Below are 21,067 nucleotides of genomic sequence, written 5' to 3'. Positions count from 1 at the left end.
GGTCAAGCATTTATACCATGCTCTAGGAGCTTGTTTAAGACCATAAAGAGCTTTGTGAAGTTTGTAAACATGATTAGGTTTCTTAGGATTGACAAATCCAGGAGGTTGCTTAACATAAACTTCCTCCTCTATTTCACCATTTAGAAAAGCACTTTTAATATCCATTTGGTACAAGGTGATATCATGATGATTAGCATAGGCAAGTAAGATGCAAATGGACTCAAGTCTAGCAACGGGGGCATATGTCTCACCATAGTCCATACCTTCAACTTGAGTGCAGCCTTGGGCGACGAGACGTGCTTTGTTGCGAACTACTTGTCCATCTTCATCTTGCTTGTTGCGAAACACCCATTTGGTACTGATGATGTTGTGGTTGTCGTCGGGCTTCTCAACTAATGTCCAAACTTGATTTCTCTCAAAGTTGTGTAGCTCTTCATGCATGGCATTTATCCAATCCGGATCTTCCAAAGCTTCTTCAACCTTTGTAGGTTCAATGCTAGAGATGAATGAATATTGTTCACAAAAGTTAGCTAAACGAGTTTTTGAGCGAGTGATTCTCCCGGTTTGGATATCATTGTAGATTTGCTCGACGGGATGGTATTTAGAAATTCTTTCTCGAACTCGTGAAAGCTTTTGCTTGGATCTTGGTTGAACATCTTCATCTTGTTCTTCTTCTTGGCCTTCTTCGTTGTTCATGTTGTCGTTCTCTTGTCTTGGTGGAGAAGGAGGTTGTTGGCGTTCATCTTGGTGCTCTTCCTCGTTTTCTTCATCTTCGTGTGTCCCACTTGTGGATGCTTCCATATCAACTCTTGGTTCACCTTGTCGTGAGGTAGAAGCTTCCACTTGGATGGACGAGGTACTCTCCTTCACCTCCGTTGGACGAATCTTGCCAATAGACAAGTCCTGGATTGCTTCCGAAGGGTCTTTGTCTCCTACATCAATTGGCAATTGCTCTACTTGCGAGCTGTTAAATTCATCAAACTTCACATCTACCGTCTCTTCAACCTTTCAGGTGAAATTATTGTAGACACGGTATGTGTGAGAGTTTGAGCCATAATCAAGTAGGAAACCTTCATGAGACTTAGGAGAAAATTTAGAACGTCGATGCTTATCAAGAATGTAGCACTTTGAGCCGAATACTCGAAACTATCCAACTTGTGGTTTGTTACCGGTGAGGAGCTCGTATGCCGTCTTGCCAAGTAGCTTGTGAAGATACAAGCGATTTGTTGCATGACAAGCTGTCTCAACCGCTTCCGCCCAAAAGTGCTTTGGCGTCTTGTACTCATCAAGCATCATTCTCGCCATTTCGATGAGTGTTCGGTTCTTCCTCTCAACAATTCCATTCTATTGAGGTGTGTACGCAGCCGAGAACTCATGTGAAATCCCTTCTTCGTCAAGAAAGGTGTCCACATTTGAGTTCTTGAACTCCGTTCCGTTGTCGCTGCGAACCTTCTTGATTTTCACTTCAAATTAATTTTGGGCCTTCCTAGCGAAGTTTTTGAAGATCTTTTGGATCTACGATTTATCATCGAGAAAGAACACCCACGTAAATCTTGAAAAATCATCAACTATAACTAGATAAAAGAATTTCCACCGAGACTTTTGTAAGCGTTAGGACCAAAAAGATCCATGTGAAGTATCTCGAGTGGCCTCCTTGTGGTCATGGTGTTCTTCATGGGATGCCTTCCTCCAACCTATTTACCTGCTTGGCAAGCGCTGCAAAGTCTATACTTATCAAATATGACATCATTAACGCCAAGGATATGATTTCCTTTAATAAGCTTGTCAAGGTTTCTCATACCAACATGACCTAATCGTCTATGCCATAACCAACCTTTAGAGGATTTAGCAATTAAGCAAGTTCTAGGTTGAGCCTTTTTTAGTGAAATCAACAATGTAAACATCACCTCTGCGTATACTGGTAAAGACTATTTTATGATTATTTCTACGAGACACTTGGCTCTACTTTAGTAAATAGGACATTGAAACCGAAATCAGCAAGTCTAGATACTGAAAGAAAATTATAGCCAAGAGATTCAATGAGCATGACATTTTGTACGGAGCTATCATGTGATATGGCTACCTTACCGAGGCCAACCACCTTACCCTTTGAGTTGTCACCGAAAGTGATATACTTTCGAGGACCATCATTTTCAGCAAGCTCACGAAACATGTCTTTATCTCCGGTCATGTGATCGGTACATCCACTATCAAGAACCCATTCCTTTCCTCCTGCCATATATCCCAGAAGATTTGCCATAAGACCAAAGTGTCTCGTTGCATCATCAAGATCAAAATCACTATCATCATCCTCGTCATAGTATCCATGTTCAACATCGTCATGTGGTGGATAAAATCCTAGAGAGGGTGATTCATTAGAGTGAGTTTGACAATGATCTTCTTTACGAATTTTAATAGCTTCGGAAATAATATCACTAATAATTGCAACATCTCCTTTGGCACGCATAAGGTTTGTAAGCTCAAATAGACAATCACCTTTCTCCGATGGTGTTTAAACCAAAGCAATGGAGACCAAAGCTCTAATACCAATTGAAAGAATCGAGAAGAGGTGTCTAGAGGGGGGTGATTAGACACTAAGTACCAAAAGTTGCAGTTTTTAATTTCTTTAAGTTGAAGTGGAGTTTTGGGCTTTTGGCACAAGTTTAACAAACACAATAAATATCAAGCAAGCATGCAAAGAGTATATGAGCAGCGGAAAGTAAAGCATGCAACTTGCAAGAATGTAAAAGGATGGGATTGGAGTGTGCAAATGCAATTTGGAGACACAGAGATTTTTGAGACGTGGTTCCGATAGGTGGTGCTATCGTACATCCACATTGATGGAGACTTGAACCCACGAAGGGTAACGACTGCACGAGTCCACGAAGGGCTCCACCCACGAAGGGTCCACGAAGAAGAAACCTTGTCTATCCCACCATGGCCGTTGCCCACAAAGGACTTGCCTCACTAGCGGTAGATCTTCACGAAGTAGGCGATCTCCTTGCCCTTACAAACTCCTTGGTTCAACTCCACAATCTTGTCGGAGGCTCCCAAGTGACACCTAGCCAATCTAGGAGACACCACTCTCCAAGAAATAACAAATGGTGTGTTGATGATGAACTCCTTGCTCTTGTGCTTCAAATGATAGTCTCCCCAACACTCAACTCTTTCTCACAGGATATGGATTTGGTGGAAAGAAGATTTGAGTGGGAAGCAGCTTGGGGAAGGCTAGAGATCAAGATTCATATGGTAAGAATGGAATATATTGGCCTCAACACTAGTGTAGGTGGTTCTCTCTCATAAAATATATGTTGGAAGCGTAGGCACGTTCTGATGGCTCTCTCCACGAATGAAGAGGAGGTGGAGGGGTATATATAGCCTCCACACAAAATCTAACCGTTACACACAACTTGCCAATCTCGGTGGGACCGAATTGATAAACTCGGTCGGACCGATTCAGCAAATCTAGTGACCATTAGGACTCTCGGTGGGACCGACATGCAACTCGGTAGGACCGATATGGTTAGGGTTAGGGCATAACATAATATCGGTGAGACCGATTACACAAACTCGGTGAGACCGATTTTGGTAATAAGCTAACCAGAGAGTTGGTCAGGTAAACTCGATGGGACCGATTCGCTCATTTCGGTGAGACCGAAATGTTACGAAAAGGAAACAGAGAGTTTACATTGCAATCTCTGTAGGACCGATTACGCAAACTCGGTGAGACCGATTTTGGTAATAAATCCATACAGAGAGATTCCAATCCCATCTCGGTGAGACCGATTTGCCAAGGGTTTGTGGCAGTGGCTATGACATCTGAACTCGGTGGCGCCGGATAGCAAGAATCGGTGGGGCTGAGTTTGACTTTTGGTTTAGGTCATATGTGGATGTGGGAAAGTAGTTGAGGGCTTTGGAGCATATCACTAAGCATTTTGAGCAAGAGCCTCATTAAGCAACACCTCATCCCTCCTTGATAGTATTGGCTTTTCCTATAGACTCAATGTGATCTTGGATCACTAAAATAGAAATGTAGAGTCTTGAGCTTGGAGCTTGAGCCAATCCTTTTGTCCTTAGCATCTTGAAGGGGTTCCACATCCTCTAGTCCATGCCACTTCATTGTTGAACTTATCTGAAACATACTAGGTAAAAGTGTTAGTCCAATAAGAGATATGTTGACATCAATTACCAAAACCACCTAGGGAGCACTTGTGCTTTCAGGAGGTGTTTCCTTTATGGTATCTTGCTCCTTTAGCTTGACTTGGTCTTCTTGATCTGCCCTTTGATTCCTCAAAGAGATGATCTTTTATGCTTGGCCGGGTCTTGGATGTTGCAATCCTGGTCTTGAGCCTGTGTACAGTCTGGGCAACATACCTGGGGTCTGTTGCACCGACAGCTGGAGATTCAATAATCTCAACAAGTTGTATCATCCTCCCACTTACTCTTTTAATGAGTAAACCTTTTCTCAAAAAAATTGTTATTGACAAACATTTTGTCCTTTGATTTTGTGAGAGGAACACAAAACCTACAATGAAGCTTTGGTCTATAATATTTTACAAATCTTTATAATATTTATCAGACTCTTTTAGATGGTGCATCTGTTTAGTGAATATTATGTTGTTTCATCTATAAATCCCCAAAAGAGCATATCGATATTAATAATTCCACAATTATACAATTGCTTGCTAAAATTATGTCTTAGACATATTTCTTCATGAAAGAAGAATCCTTGTTTTATCTTCTCTCATAGTGATATTATATCTTCATCCTAAATTTCTTCAAACTATTTCAAATGTTTTCAGTCCTTATGCTTAATCAAGTAAATCATATTTACTCATAACATTGATGAAGTATAAATATTCACCGCGCCCTTTCATATCCTTCAGACTTTATACATCTCAATGTATTTCACCAATTTAAATAAAAGACTTTTACACTTCAAATCAATGAAGATCAATTATCCGACATAACCAAGAAGTGCCACGCACAAGTGGTTTTTTCAGTCTTCTCAAGACGTTTTGCTTTTAATGTTATAGATCATAAACTTCAAGATTCGTCATGAATAGACCTTCACAAAATAGAGGTTTAATCAAAAACATATTCTCATAATAATCCGAACAACTATTTCTTAAAAACTTGTAAGAATATCCATCACATAACCCATATGATAATGCATTACATAACTCCAAAGCAAAATAACTATTATTTCAGTTTGAAGATAAATCTTGAAGAGAAACTAAAGACATGACTTCGATAGTCTCCGAGAAGCGATCTCATCACCATTCCCGACTTGTATCACGACTTCATTTCTTCTCTCCTTGTGAGTTCTTTTTAGTACCTGCATTAGTTTGAAAAATGAGAGCAACCTATCAGTATCAAATACTCATGGCATAAGGAAATTTACAAGAAGAATAACATTATCTTTCTATAACATTTATACCTTTACCGGAAGAACCATTCTTCTTATCCGACAAATACTTCTTGCAGGTACACTTCCTCTATCCCTTCTGTTTGTAGTAGAAACATTCAGTCTCTTTAGAGCCTCCGCCCTTGTTCTTCTTTTGAGACTCGGTCTTACCAGCTTTCGTAGATTTCTTCTTCTTGGACTTTCCCTTCTTCTTGAAACTAGTGGTCCTGTTGACCATCAACACTATTTTGTTCTTCTTCATTCTAGCTTCCATAGTTTTGACCATAACAAACAACTCGTTTGCACTTTTCACCATCCCATTCATGTTGTAATTCATGATAAAGCCATCATAAGATGGGGGGAGTGAAGCAAGCACAATATCTCCACCGGGTGTTGGAGGAATTCCAAATTCCAGAGAAGCCAGTCTATCAACATAGCCAACAAGCTTTACAATATACTCACTCATTGAGGAACCCTCTTTCATTTTGCATTCAATCAAGGCCTTGGTTAATTTAAAACGTTTGGTCCTTGCCTGCTTCTTGTACAGAACTTCTAGTGACCCAATTATAAACTGAGTAGTAGATCGTTCAAAACGCTTATGTAGTTCAGGATCCATGTAATTCAACATGAGGCACTAGACTGAATTATAGTCATCACTACGGGCAGTGTAAGTAGCAACTTCGCTTCTGGTGTTGCATCCTTTCCAAGAGCATCACCTACGGGCTGATCCAGCACATATTCATTCTTAGCACTCCGAGAACAAATCTCAGGTTCCGGATCGAATCCGCATAGTTTCTACCATTAGAGTCAACTTTTCTTTCTCTAACATAGCAGTTAAGATGAACATATTGCGAGCCATTGATCTACAATGATAGACACAAGATTTAGACAATTATTCATAAATAATGTTGAACTAGTGCTTAAACAAATTTAATATAAAGTGCACTCCTAGTCAAATCAATATCTCTCATAATTGAAAATGAGTGATTCAAGACCCTGATCTTGTTCACAGTCATTGATGTGAACATCACTGATGACGTGAATTTTGACTGGTAGGAAATCTTTTGCCAATCATATCACCATATGACTCTTGTTCATCCTTCGATGATTCGTGCTCCGAGCTTAGAACGATTCTACTAGAACTTCAAGATAACTGAGTGTTATGTGCTAACATGGTCTGACCAATTCTATCTTACACCTAATGCTTCATTTGTACTCATGTGGACATGATGCACTCCGGAACGCTACATGTTAAAAATGGTTGCAACACTGGAAAGAGCACCTTTTTAACTTGATATTTATTATTAGAGATCACCCTAATAATTGAATAATGCACAATCAAATGGGTGTAAACAACAAAGGGATAAACATCTTAGGCAGTTCATAAAAGCATGATGTGGTATATCCCCGGGCGTCGGGAATCTCCATGATCATCTTTGATCTTCTGTTGAAGCATCGTGATGGCCAATATTTTGTTGTCGTGGCAATTGTTTCAAAACATTGTCGTGGCGGCAATTTCATAAAACATTGCCATAGCGACTGTTTCAGAAAACGTTGTCATGGAACCAAATTCAGAAATTCCGCCATGGCATGAAATTGTAGCTCCTCGCCCCGCGCCAAGTACACACCTTCTCCATGTTGGGGTCCTCCGTGTATGTTTGTCGCCGTCATCTATAACATGTAGGCTATCTCTATGATATTTAAATTGTCGTGGTAATCTCATGGCTCCAACCATCATGCCATGATGTGCAGGCCACTTAACATTACAGCCAATAACTATCTCATACATTATCATGGCGAAGGCTATACCACATCATATGCATACCCTGCAAAACCAAGTTATACATCCTCTAATCAGTTTTAGCAAAATTTTAGTTACGCGGTTAACCAGTTTTAACAAATAATGTTAGCTACCTATGTCCACTATTTAGGAAATGATTCTTGATGCTAGATTAAGTTTCAGGGTGTGTGAAACAATATACTTAATTAAAAATCTCTAGCCCCACACTATACTTCGTCAAATACGCGTGCCCTCTAGAAGATCATCCATCTTTGGCACCCTCTTGTGTATGTGATAGTTCACTATTCTTGACTATAGTGAGGCCCATAGAACTATTAGCAAATCGTCAACAGCCAGAGATGAGCGATTCTCAGAACTTTGTACAAAGCCTCATCATGCCGCCAATGAATTGATCCAAAGCAGCACTCGAGGGAAGTATAGCAAGAACATGAAACCCTAACATCCACATGTGATCTAGATCGTAACCTACACCTACTCATATAACTACTCATGATGCCACTATTGGAGAACATAGTAGAAAAACTAAAAATTCTGCACCTACGCACACTCAAGATCAATATGAAGATGCAGTACGGGTTGGGATCACGGTCCTTACCGTCACTGAGTTGCAGTGGAAGAAGAACGTATCGGTGTACAGCATACTTGGAGTCCCTCGAACTGTCAATGAACGATCCCGTGAACCACCCACAAATAGTCCCTTGACCCGTAGACGGAAAGCACGACCTCTATACTTGGTTGCAAGCGTACAGTCTTCATGATCCGACAGCACTTCATCGTCTAGAGCTAATCGTCGCCGGAGAATTAGAGGGTGAGATTAGAACCACAAGGGGCTTCTAATCATTAGGATTAAAGGATTGATGTAGCTCTAATTAGTCAACTAGAACCAACTAGAACTAGAACTAGAAGAATTAGAGGAGGCTCCAAAACTTGTATCTTTAAAAGAGCACCAAACCTAGAGTATATATAGGTTAGAGGGGAGGAGGGGGCTGCCACCAAGGGAGAAGGAGTCCGCCTTGGTGCGCCAACCTAGGGAGGTGAGGAGGAATCCTCCCCACTCTCCAATTCGGACTCCTTCCTTAGGCAAGGGGCGCTTCCCCCACTTGGGCCTTTGTGGCCCAACTTGCCTTCCACCTCTTGGCCTTTTAAGGCTCGTTGATATTATATTAAATATAAATTTGTTATAAATACTTTCAGACCAATTTATATATAATTTAACATCCCAGGAAACATTTTCCACCTATATATATTATTTATCGGTAATACCCGGTATTACCCTGTATTCACCGAAACCCTTCTGGTGACCCCGAAATGCTTCCGGATCCTCTCGGAACTATTCCAAACATTAATGAAACAATTCCACAAATATATTTTCATCACTCCCATCCTACTAATACTCAGCATATCGTGATTTCCTTTAGCTTGTGACCCTGTAGGTTCGGTAACTCATAGGCATGAACGAAACTCCTTCGTTTAAGGACCGATAGCAGGACCGTGGATGTCCATATCGATCCCTATGAGTACACGAATGATATTCCAGTGAACCTTTGGTTATCATGTGATGTTTCCTTTGCTTCGAGATACTTCACATATGTAACGCCCAAGATGCGGCTATATCTCCCACGTGTCGAAGCACGACTTAAAGGCATAACCGCATTGTAAGCAATGTCGCAAGAGGGATAATCTTTACACATCCCATGTACCGAATAAGGAAAGAGATACATAGTTGGCTTACAATTGCCACATCACACAATAGCATAAATATATCGATACAATTATCCAGATACAATCAAGGTCCGACTACGGAACCAAAATAAAGACAACCCCTAGAAACATAATGTCCCTGATCGACCCAACTGGGCTCCACTACTGATCGTTTGGAAAAGAAACATAGTATCATCCTGAGTCCTCATCGAACTCCCACCTGAGCTCAGTCGCATCTCCTGGAGCGGTATCATCGGTCCCTGCATCTGGTTTTTAAGTAATCTGTGAGTCACGGGGACTCAGCAATCTCACACTCTCGCGATTAAGACTATTTAAGCTTATAGGTAGGGAAAAGGTATGAGGTGGAGCTGCAGCAAGCACTAGCATATATGGTGGCTAAACTACGCAAATGAGAGCGAGAAGAGAAGGCGAAGCACGTTCGAGAATCTACGATCAAGAAGTGATCCTAGAACAACCTACGTTCAAGCATAACACGAGACCGTGTTCTCTTCCCGAACTCCGCCAAAAAAAAGAGACCATCACGGCCACACACTTTGTTGATTCATTTTAATTAAGTTAAGATTCGGGTTTTCTACAACCGGACATTAACAAATTCCCATCTGCCCATATCGCGGGCACGACTTTCGAAAGTTCAAATCCCCACATGGATGTCCCAACTTAGCCCATCACAAGCTCTCACGGTCAACGAAGGATATTCCTTCTCCCAAGACAACCCAATCAGACTCGGAATCCCGGTTACAAGACATCTCGACAATGGTAAAACTAAACCAGCAAAGCCACCCGAATGTGCCGACAAATCCCGATAGGAGCTGCACATATCTCGTTCTCAGGGCACACCGGATTTTCCAAACTTCCGGTAGGCCAGCCTAGAGTTGCACCTGGTGGCCATCGGCGGCTGACAACTTGGACCAACACTCAGAGGAGCACTGGTCCGGGGGGGTTTAAAATAAAGATGACCCTTGAGTCCACGGAACCCAAGGGAAAAGAGGCTAGGTGGAAAATGGTAAAACCAAGGTTGGGCCTTGCTGGAGGAGTTTTATTCAAGGCGAACTGTCAAGGGGTTCCCATTATAACCCAACCGTGTAAGGAACGCAAAATCAAGGAACATAACACCGGTGTGACGGAAACTAGGGCGGCAAGAGTGGAACAAAACACCAGGCATAAGGCCGAGCTTTCCACCCTTTACCAAGTATATAGATGCATTAAAATAGACAAGATATAATGATATCCCAACAATAAACATGTTCCAATAAGGAACAAACTCCAATCTTCACCTGCAACTAGCAACGCTATAAGAGGAGCTGAGCAAAGCGGTAACATAGCCAAACAATGGTTTGCTAGGACAAGGTGGGTTAGAGGTTCGACATGGCAATATGGGAGGCATGATAAGCAAGTGGTAGGTATCGTAGCATAGGCATAGCAATAGAGCGAGCATCTAGCAAGCAAAGATAGAAGTGATTTCGAGGGTATGGTCATCTTGCCTGCAAAGTTCTCCGAGTAGACATTAGCTTGATCCTCGTAAGCGTACTCAACGGGTTCCTTGATCACGTACTCGTCTCCCAGCTCTACCCAAAGCAAGAACACAAGCAAAGGGAGACAAAATCAACCACGGTTCAATGCGTAAGCAACATGATGCAAAACATGGCATGATATGCGGGATGTGAAATGCAATGCATATGCATGCTCTGGAAAGGAAAGATTGAACCAGGCCTCAACTTGGCAAACCAAGAGTGCCACTGGAAAGATGAGTTGATTTCGGTCGAAATCAATATGAAGATCACCGGAATCGGATGCACGGTTTGCAAATGGCAAGCAAAACAATAATGGCGCAAAGCTGCGATTAACAACATGAGGCCATCTAAATGCATGAATAACAACAAGCTACTGCACTCTAACATATCAACAAATCACATGGAAGTGATCCACTCAAGATGCTTGACAAAAGATGAACACTGAGCTACGGCTAATTCACTACAATAGCAGGTTCAAACAGGCATGGCAAAAGTGCAAAAGATATTAGGTTCACAGACTTGGAGAAAATAACAACATGCCAGGAATATAACATCAGGAAGCAATGTTTAGAGCAAGATAACAACATGCTACATGAACATATCATGGCAAAGCAAGGCATGGCATGAAGCTACTCAAAGAATACAACAAAAGTCCCTTACTGACCATAAGCCAAAAGGGATCAGAAAATACAACGGCAACCATGTGAACATAGCAACTTTCGTTAACAGATTCAGACTTAGCAGAAAACTGGAACATGGCAAAACAAATTCACGTAGGCATGTTTACGAGCTCGATGCACTCACCACAAGGCATTGCATGACAAACTAAGCATACACCCAGCAAGTAGACATTATAAATAAGCTAACCATGGCAAGAAAACCCTCATAGCATGCAAGGATAAACTACAACAACCTCGGCAAAATTGCTTAACATGTAAACAATCTGCCAGGAATATTTTATAGCAAAAGTAGAGCAAGATTGAGTCATTCTAGGGTACTCCATATTTGCAAACAAAGACTTGGATGGATAGAGCATAAAATTATCTCAAAATCATCCTAACTGAACATGCTCAAAAGAGGCATGGATCCCTCTATAGCAACAAGAATACATGGCATAAAAATATTAACAGGGCAAAGACTTGGAAGATTTCTAAGTCCCTGAAATCAGCAACATTACGAGAGCTACTTTGCATGCTTGTGCTAGTCACCACGAAGATCACAAAAAATACATGGCGTACACCCCTGTAAAGATGACATGGCATACTTCAAAACACATGTAGGACTCAAGTTCATAGGAGGCACACATTAATCATGGCAAAAATGACAAATGTCCAAATCCTGATAAGAATTTGAAACTAACATTACATAGCACTCTTGCAACAACATTTAGGGCATCAAGATGAACTCAAATGAACATGGTGCAATGGAATGAAATGAAGTGATCGTCGAGACGAACAATTTGATATGCTACACGCCCAAAATGGAGCCACGGGTGCAAAGTTATGATGTGATGAAGTATGCTAAAAATTACTGGGACTTAGAGAAGAAATTAGGTCAACCCTCAAGTTTTCAGATCTGGATCGGGCACGGACTCCGAGGTCTGCCGGAGTTGGCCCGGAGTTGGGGGAGCTGATCACCCGCGCGGAGGAGGAGGCGGTGACCGATGAGGAGGGGGTGGTCGGAGCGGGACCCGAGGGGCAGCAAGGACGGCGGCTCCGGCGCGAGGGCGGCGCTCGCCGGTGAGGAAGGCAGGTGGCGGCGCAGCGAGCGAATGCGGCGGGGCGAGGCGCAGACGACGCGGTAGCTGGCGGCGGGCGCGTGGGCCAGGGAGGGCCTGACGCGGGCTTGGCGGGCCGGCGATGTGGGGCGCGAGCGGCGGAGAATGGGGAAGTGCCACGTGGCGGCGGCGGCACGGGTCGCACACGTCCGGCTGGCTGATTTTCGTCCGGCGGCGCGAGGAGAGGGAGAGATTAGGGTTTCATCCGTGATTTTCGGGGGAGATGCCTTTTATAGGTAGAGGGAGCTAGGAGGCTCCAAATTGAGCACGGTTTTCAGCCACGCGATCATGATCGAACGACCGAGATGATGGAGGGGGTTTAGGTGGGTTTGGGGCCACTTTGGAGAGGTGTTGGGCTGCAACACACACGAGGCCTTCTCGGTTCCTCGGTTAACCGTTGGAATATCAAACGAAGTCCAAATGGCACAAAACTTGACAGGCGGTCTACCGGTAGTAAACCAAGGCTGCTTGGCAAGTCTCGGTCCAATCCGAGAACGTTTAACACCCGCACACGAAAAGAGGTAAAAGGGGACACCGGAGGACATAGGAGCGCCGGAATGCAAAACGGACAACGGGGAAAATGCTCGGATGCATGAGACGAACACGTATGCAAATGCGATGCACATGATGACATGACATGAGATGCATGACAAAGACAAAAGCAACACGAAGACAAAAACCCGACAACGAGGAAATATCATAACTTAGTGCCTTAAATGGCAAGAGTTGGAATACAATTATGGCAAGTTACATATGGGGTGTTACAACACTCCACCACTACGAAAGGATCTCGTCCCGAGATCTAGGACTGGAAAAACTCCGGGTACTCAGAATGGAGGTGGTCCTCGCGTTTCCAGTTGGCTTTGTGGTCGGAATGATGTGACCACTTGACTTTCAGGAATTTGATAGACTTGTTGCGAATCTTGCGCTCAGTATCTTCAAGAATAGCAACGGGGTGCTCATGAAAAGACAGATCTTCTTGGAGATCGATCTCTTCGAAGTTGATGGTGCGGTTAGGAGTCTTGAAACACTTGTAGAGCTGAGACACGTGAAACACGTCGTGCACGTTTGCAAAGTTGGACGGAAGCTCAAGTTGATAGGCGAGATCGCCTCTTTTGCCAATGATCTTGAAAGGACCCACGTATCTATGGGCAAGCTTCCCTTTGATACCTAAGCGACGAGTACCTTTCATTGGAGAGACGCGGAGGTAGACATGGTCTCCGATCTCGAAAGCCAAGTCATGATGCTTGCTATCATAGTAACTCTTCTGGCGCGATTGCGTGGCTTTGAGATTTTCACTAATGACTTTGCACATTTCTTCAGCCTCTGTGATCAAGTCATTGCCAAGAAGTTGGCGTTCACCAGTCTCTGACCAGTTAAGAGGAGTACGACACTTCCTGCCATGCAGAATCTCGAATGGGGCCTTGCCCGAACTCGCTTGGAAACTGTTGTTGTAGGAGAACTCGGCATATGGAAGACAATCTTCCCACTTCATACCGAAAGAAATGACACAAGCCCTGAGCATATCTTCAAGAATCTGATTGACTCGCTTGACTTGGCCACTAGTTTGAGGATGAAAAGTTGTGCTGAAGCGAATGTTGGTGCCCATGGCCTTCTGGAAAGAATCCCAAAACTTAGAGGTGAAGATGCTTCCACGATCTGAAGATATCAACTGTGGAATGCCGTGCAAGGAGACAGTCCTGGAGGTATATAGCTCTGCCAACTGAGTTGTTGTGATAGATTCTTTGATAGGAAGAAAATGAGCCACTTTAGTCAGCTTGTCGATGACAAAAAATATAGCATCATTGCCACGCTTGGACTTGGGAAATCCAGTCACGAAGTCCATCTCAATATGGTCAAACTTCCATTCTGGAATGGCAAGAGGTTGGAGGAGACCAGCTGGTCGTTGGTGTTCTGCTTTCACTCTTCTGCAGACATCACATTCATTCACGAACTGAGCATTCTTGCGCTTCCTTCGAGTCCACCAATACGACTGCTTGAGGTCATGGTACATCTTTGTACTTCCAGGGCGAATAGCCAGAAGTGAATTGTGAGCCTCGTTCATAATGACTTTACGAAGGTCACCCTTAGGAACAACAATGCGATCCTCGAAGAATAGAGTATCCTTGTCATCAAGATGATAGCACTTGTACTTGGGTTGACTCTTGGAAATCCCAATCTTCACCTTCTTCACCATAGCATCAAGAAGTTGTGCCTCACGAATCTGATATTCCAAAGTAGGCGAGACTTGGAGGTTGGCAAGGAATCCTTGAGGAACAACTTGGAGATTGAGTTTGTGGAAAGCTTCACAAAGCTCTGGTTGGTAGGGCTTGATAATCAAACTGTTGCAGTAAGCCTTCCTGCTCAATGCATCAGCAATTACATTGGCCTTGCCTGGAGTATATTCAATACTCAAATTATACTATTGAATCATTACGACCCAACGAGTGCCTGAGGTTGAGGTTTGGCTGAGTGAAGATGTACTTGAGGCTCTTATGATCAGTGAAGATGTCCACTTTCTTTCCCGACAAGAGATGTCTCCATGTTAAAAGAGCATGGACAACTACCGCAAACTCGAGGTCATGAGTGGGGTAGTTATTTTCGTTGGCTTCAACTGGCGAGAGGTATAGGCCAAAACTTTCTTCTCTTGCATCAACACTGCACTGAGACCTTGAAGGGAAGCATCACAGAAAACTTCGAACGGTTTGGATTCATCAGGAGGAGTCAGAACTGGAGCTGTGACTAACTTCTCTTTGAGGGTGTTGAAAGAGATGTCACATTCAGGCGACCAGACATACTTCACATGCTTCTGGAGAAGGTTGGAAAGAGGCTTCGTGATCTTAGAGAAGTTCTCAACGAACCTTCGACAATAGCTTGCAAGCCCAAGGAAGCTGCGGAGTTGCTTCACATTCTGAGGTGGTTCCCAATTCACAATTGCAGAAACCTTCTCAGGATTAACAGCTATGCCCTTGGCGGAGATGATATGCCCAAGGTAGAGAACCTCATCAAGCCAAAACTCGCACTTTGAAAAGTTCGCATAGAACTGATGTTCTCTGAGTTTATCCAGCACCAATCTCAAGTGCTTGGCATGATCCTCCTTGTTCTTGAAAAAGACCAAAATGTCATCGAGGTAGACCAAGACGAAGTCATTTGTGTAGGCATTTAAGATGAAGTTCATCATGCGAGAGAATGTTGGAGGAGCGTTGACAAGGCCGAAAGACATGACAGTGTATTCATATGAACCATAGCTTGTTCTGAATGCTGTCTTGGGGATATCTTCTTCACGAATGCGAATCTGATGATATCCCATATGAAGATCAAGCTTGGAGAATACTTGAGCACCTTTGAGTTGTTCGAAAAGCTCATTGATGTTGGGAAGTGGGTACTTGTTCTTTATGGTCTTCTTGTTCAATGGACGTTAGTCGACACAAAGTCGGTCCGTTCCATCCTTCTTCTTGACAAAAAGAACACCACAACCCCATGGAGTAGAACTTGGTCGGATGAGACCCATACGCCCTTGAATATCGAGTTGTTTCTTCAGCTCCTTCAACTCTTTAGGTCCAAGCTTGTAAGGACGTTTGCAAACAGGTTCCGTGCCAGGCTCAAGATCGATGACGAATTCAACGGGCCGGTGAGGAGGCATTCCTAGAATCTCTTCTAGAAATACGTCTTGATATTCGCAAACGACTGGAATCTAAGAGATGGCATCCAGCTCACCCTTCTCATTGAGAGAAAATAGTCGAATGGTATCATGACGAACGGCAAAGACGATTACATCCTCAGACGAATGTGTCAATTGAATCTGCCTGGCAGCACAATCAAGCTGAGCCTTGTGCTTAGAAAGCCAGTCCATTCCAAGAATAAGATCAATATCCGAGCTACCAAGGACCATTGGAGAATAAAGAAATATATAGTCGCCCAACGTGATGGAAACATCCGGAACCACATAGCTTGCGTGCAAGAATTTACCCAGTGAGACAACTGCTAATGGTCTATGCAAATCTTGGAAAGCTAACTCATGCTTAGATGCAAATGCTCTCGAGATGAAACAATGCGATGCACCAGTGTCAAAAAGAACTTTTGCAGGAATATCGTTAACAAGAAGGTTACCCACAATCACTTCTAACGAGTCCTCTGCCTGAGCTGCGCTCATCATGTTGCCCTTTGCAAACTTGGGATTATGCTTGACCACTGCGGTGCTAGCAGATCTCATAGGAGGAGGACGAAGACGCCTCTGATTGAAGCATTTGTTTGCATAGTGACCCTTCTGCTGACACTTGTTACACGTGACCTCTGAGAACGGATGTTGATATGGAGCACTTGATCTTGGAGCATGAGACGAAGTCTTGTTCTGAAAGCCTGGGTTGGGTGGGTGGGAAGATCCATTGCCACTTTTACTCTTCTGCTGATAAGGCTGACGGAACGGAGGAGGAGGAGGCAACCAATACTTTTGCTGCTTAGTTGCCACTTGAGTTGAAGAAGAAGAAGGAGTTGCATCCCTGACTCGTTTCTTGGAAGCATCGCACTTGAGCTGAGCAGTCTCTTGTTTCAGTGCCATATTGTAAAACTCATCATACTTCTTCGGCTCAAAAAGCACGAGAGCTAGTTAAAGATCTTCTCTGAGGCCACCTCTGATGTAACATCCCAAATTTCCAATTTGGAATGTTATACATTAGATCATCAATGCATATCATATCTTATTTTGCATTTTGGTTGATCCTATAAATTCTACGCAACTCAATGACCCACGGAGAGAGTTGGGGATTTCGTTATTTTCATATTTGGGTTTTCTCAAATTTTGAGAATAGGATCATTTGATTTTATCTATTTTATCATCAATTATTTCTATTACAAAAATATGAGAGAGGGAATAAAATGACTTTCCCAAAATAAAGAAATATTGAGGATTTAATAATAAAATCAAATAAGATTTTATTTCGGAGTTTTTCGGTGTTTTATTTGAATTTAGGAAAAATGTGCGTTTTTCAAAATTGCATTTAGGTCCCAAATAAATGTTCACCTTGTGCGGCTTGATTTTAGAAGCCCGTGAAAATTTATTTTGGAATTTTTCGAGTCCGTTTAGTATTTATTTTTATTTTTCTTTCGAGCGGAATAATTTAAAAAAAAAACGAACCGACCTAGGGGCCGTGTCCGACCCGGACTCCCGGCCCACTAGGCATTATAACCCGGGGGGAGCCAGCTGAGGCCCAACCACCCGCGCCCCAAACCCTAGCCGCCGACGCCGCCCAGCTGCCGCTGAGGTTCGCCGCCGCCTCGACTTCCATGCCAACGTTCTTTAAAAAAATCGGTTTTCGTCGGGTTTTTTTTAGATTCGGTTTTTTTAAAATAGATTGGTTTTTCAGGTTTATTTAAATAGAGATCGTTCGTCCATTCGTTCTTTCTAGCGAGCGTTCGTCGTTTTTCTTTTTCTCGGATTAAATCCGCGATTTTTCTGATCGCGATTCCTGATCCGATTTTCGTTTCAGTATAACTTTTCGCTCGTTTATCGGAATCAGGCGATTCAAGCGCCTAGAGTTTCGTCTCGAAACCCTCTATCCATTTAACCAACTTAAACAAGATTTTGCTACTGTAAAATTTGCCCTATATCCAGATTACTAGAACGAAGTGGTTTTCTTTCGCCATTTGACTTTTGTTGCTTCGTTCGATTTGATTCTTTTTGCCAACCGGAGTTCTTAAGTTGAACCTTCTGGTTAGATCTCTTATTTTCGTTTTATCCGTGCATTAGATGAGTACTTATTGTATGCTTGTTTGTTTGTCTGTGATAGAATACCCGGAGTGCGCCGCTTGTTACTTCGAATCTCTAGGTTTCGCGGATCATCAGCAAGGCAAGTAACACTTTGATCATACCTTTTCTACTACCCAGTTTTATTGCATTAGATCAATCCTCACACATTGCATGATTAGTATCTAATTAAATTGTGGGATGGAAGTAGATGAGGTAGTACCTATTACCTGTTATTATCAAACCTTTGGGAGTTACTTCTGCGTTTGCTTATTATGCCATGCTATGCTAGTAGACGTGGATTGGGTGTGTGATATCCATGATAGGTGTGAGATTGTTAATTAATGGTTTATCTAAGGTGGCAACTTAAACACACATCTGGGTGGATTGAGGCACCTGGGTATTCCAGGACTTGCCTGTTTTCTTTTGGACCGCCACCCAGGCTCAAAGGGATCATGAGACTATTCATACTAGAAACTTCCATGTGCAGCCACAAGCTATTATGGGCTCTAGCATAGTTGACTAAGTCGTGCGAACTCTTACGGTGGTAGACTAGCATATGTAGGGGATGTAGGTGGTACGGTCTACCGGATCGTAAGGTGCTAGCGCTTCTGAAAGACTATGTCTCGGTCATCCGTCTTCTCAAACACCATGTAGTGCGAGAAACCAAACGGAGGCGATCGAGTCTTGTGGGGAAAAGTGCGCAAACCTCTGCAGAGTGTAATAAACTAATCATGGTTAGCCGTGTCCTCGGTTATGGACGTTTTGAGTATCTAGTACTTGGATTTTCATGTGAATATCAACATGTTACTCTAAATTAATTTTGTTGGGTTATGTTTAATGATGATGCTTAATTGGGATTGAGAATGCTGTCAACCATTCTCAATGTTTAACAACTACCATGATAGTTAAATAAATTTATTCCTTTACGCAAAACTGTAACCATAGAGCTTTCTACCAGCCAAATATGCATATAGTATAGTTATTTCATTCCATTACTCTCTATGTGTTACATTGCCAGCATATTCCATGTGCTGACCCGTTTCGGGCTGCAACGTTAATGTTGCAGACATTTCAGACGACGATTAAGGAGTTTTTAGGTCGTGGTTCCATACTCAGTGATGCCGTTGGAGTTGATGGACTCACTTATCTTCCAAGCCTTCCGCTGTTATCATCATTAGATGGCCTTAAGCCATATTATGGTAATAAGTTCTCTTTTGAGACACTCGATGTAATAAGTGTGTGATTGCTACTCTGCTATAAATCCTCCGAGTACTGTGTGATGTCAGCATTACTGATCCAGGGATGACACCGGAGCACAGAGATCAGCCCTTTGAGGTCTGGTCGCTACATCTGAACTGATAAATCATGCTCTTCTCGTCAGGGACGTCTTGCTTAGCGAAATGAGCGAGCTTCTGGAACATGATGTTGTACTGGTAAACAGACAAGCTGCCTTGCTTCAGATTGTGGAACTCCTCACGCTTACTCTCAACAACACTCTGAGGAATGTGGTGAGCTTTGAAGTCTTGGCGGAATTCATCCCAGGTAATCACACGACCTCCTCTGGAATCTTTGTATTGTTGATACCACTCAACAGCTTGGTCTTTGAGTTGGAACGAAGCAAGCTTGACAAAGTCCTCAGGCCTAACGTTGCTGCACTCAAAATGCTTGCAGATATCCACGAGCCAATCATCAGCGTCTGTGGCCTCGACACAGTTACTGAAGTTCTTTGGCTGGTTTGCGAGGAACTGGTTGAGTGTAGCAAACTAATTCTGATAGTTTCCATGGCCTTGATTTCCTTGGTTGCGCTCTTGCAAGAGTTGCATAAGCATCTGCGTGTTGGCGTTGGTAGCAGCCATCACAGCTTGCCATGCCTTTGGAGGTGGAGGTGGTGGCGGCGGATCCGGATTTTGACGCGTTGGAGGAGCCATCCTGAAGAGGGTGACATCCGTTAGCATCTTGACAGACATATATTCAAGCTGAATCAAATGGATCGAAATTGCAACATATAGCCTCAACATTCAAACAAAATGAACGAATGAATTCCAATTGAAATGGTCACACTTCCATAAATTGAGAAGCCACTTAGATAGAGGTAGAAGAATAAAACAACAAGGTGCTGACATGAACAAATACTTGGTAAGGATTACCCAATCACAAACCAAATATCTGTGGAAAAAATACTAGAGCTACATGAATTCCCACCTATGAAACTCCTGAAATTTTCCGGTTATGCAATCAGGTGTTGGGGATACAGAGGAAGCATAATATCTCACCCAAAACTAGCAAATCCTACATCCAGCTGTATCCATCCTTTAACACATAACCAAGAAACCTTCAGAAATCATTTACCACAACCTTCGAAAAGCATCCGTTATACGAGTTATGGCAATACTCCCGAACTCCCGCCCCAGTACTGGGTGGCGTCGAGGTTATCTATCCAACAACTGCATAAAAGAGATTTTCGATGTCGGCGAACTCAGGTATTCCAGAATTGCAACGATAAAATCATGATGACAACACCTCGGAGGCCAACTCCCCGGGACACTGCCACAACCCCTAAATGTCAGGAGGCACCAAGAACAATGTTCTCGTCACAAAACCATCGAAACGATTCCAAGATACCCGCGTGATCCTAAATTTTTTTAGTGAAATTTGAGAAGAGAAGAGTCAAAACTCTACGTCAGGATGCCTCACCAGACCGACGAAGGGACTGAGGAGTAAAAAGAATCCTACTCTCCAATATATAATCCTAAATGACTTAAAACATTTTTACTAGACTCAACAACGCCAGTGATTCAATCAAGCAGGGGGCTCCTAAGTCGGGGAAGGCTCTGATTACCAACTTGTAACACCCACGATGTGGCTATATCTCCCACGTGTCGAAGCACGACTTAGAGGCATAACCACATTGTAAGTAATGTCGCAAGAGGGGTAATCTTTACACATCCCATGTACTAAATAAGGAAAGAGATACATAGTTGGCTTACAATCGCCACGTCACACAATAGCATAAATATATCAATACAATTATCCAGATACAATCAAGGTCCGACTAAGGAACCAAAATAAAGACAACCCCCAGAAACATAATGTCCCCGATCGA

This window comes from Triticum aestivum, chromosome 1A, assembly GCF_018294505.1.
Source record: "Triticum aestivum cultivar Chinese Spring chromosome 1A, IWGSC CS RefSeq v2.1, whole genome shotgun sequence".
NCBI classification, from domain to species: Eukaryota; Viridiplantae; Streptophyta; class Magnoliopsida; order Poales; family Poaceae; genus Triticum; species Triticum aestivum.
This window is presented reverse-complemented; position numbering follows the sequence as displayed.